Source organism: Rhinopithecus bieti, unplaced genomic scaffold (genome assembly GCF_001698545.2).
Source record: "Rhinopithecus bieti isolate Rb0 unplaced genomic scaffold, ASM169854v2 scaffold_759, whole genome shotgun sequence".
Classification (NCBI taxonomy): domain Eukaryota; kingdom Metazoa; phylum Chordata; class Mammalia; order Primates; family Cercopithecidae; genus Rhinopithecus; species Rhinopithecus bieti.
In genome coordinates this window covers 1,812,058-1,813,308 of record NW_016803631.1, presented here as the reverse complement: position 1 = coordinate 1,813,308, position 1,251 = coordinate 1,812,058, and positions in this window count along the sequence as shown.

Here is a 1,251-nt window from a genome sequence, read left to right as displayed (position 1 = left end):
TTTTTTTTTTTTTTTTTTTTGAGACAGAGTCTCGCTCTGTTTCCCAGCCTGGAGTGCAGTGGCACAATCTGGGCTCACTGCAGCATCCGCCTCCCAGGTTCAAGTGATTCTGTCACCACAGCCTCCCTAGTAGCTAGGATTACAGGCGCGTGCCACCACACCAGGCTAATTTTTGTATTTTTAGTAGATACAGGGTTTCACCACATTGGTCAGGCTAGTCTTGAACTCCCGACCTCAAGTGAGCCACCCATCTTGGCCTCCCGAAGTGCTGGGATTACAGGAGTGAGCCAATGCACCCAGCTAAGATTTATTCTTAATAATAAATTATTTAATGAAAACAATATTTTCTGGAAGAACTGTGTAAGTGAAGCCACAGTTTTGACAGTTTTGAACGGAGTGGAAGGATTCAGGGTAAAGTTTCATAGCTATGCTCACACATGAAATCCTTCACTGCACGATTTATGGATAAACTACTGCAGCAAAGACACTGAGGTCAGAGCTACATAACACGTTATAGGAAGTCACTGACGTGGTTAATTTTCTAAATTTTGTCATTTAAAATATAACAGAGTGTAACACAGTAATGGCATGGGAAGTGACTCTAAATATGTTTTACACCTCACTATGGCTCGTAGTTGTTCTTGGGACAGAGGCCTTAAATGTTGTTAAACTGGACAACACACATTTTTGTTTGACATAAAGACAGCTGTTCCCATTTTGTTGTCTTTTTATGTGATAACAAGTAGAATGTTACCTATCTGATTTTTTAAAAAATCTACACACCATCTATCCCTTCAGGATAAAATGTGATGCTAACAATGAGTGAGAAAATAATTACTTTTTAAAAGAACTATGCAGTGGAAAAAATATTTTGAAATGGGATGTTTGGAAATGTCTTATCATTAGGCTATTTTGTTATCCAAAACAATAAAAGTGTGGCACCATAAAACTCTCGTGTATGCACATTTTAAAACTTACACAAAATTTTCTAACCTGTTTAAAAATCTTCAGACAGAATTCCAGTGTTTTATTTACTCATTTGTTGAAAATATAAAAATACAATAACTTGGGCCTGGCATGGTGGCTCACACCTGTAATCCCAGCACTTTTGGAGGCTGAAGTGGGAGGATTACTTGAGCCCAGGGGTTTGAGACTAGCCTGGGCAAACATGGCAAAACCTCGTCTCTACAAACAATACAAAAATTAGTTGGGCATTGTGGCACTCCCCTGTAGTCCCAATTACTAGGGGAG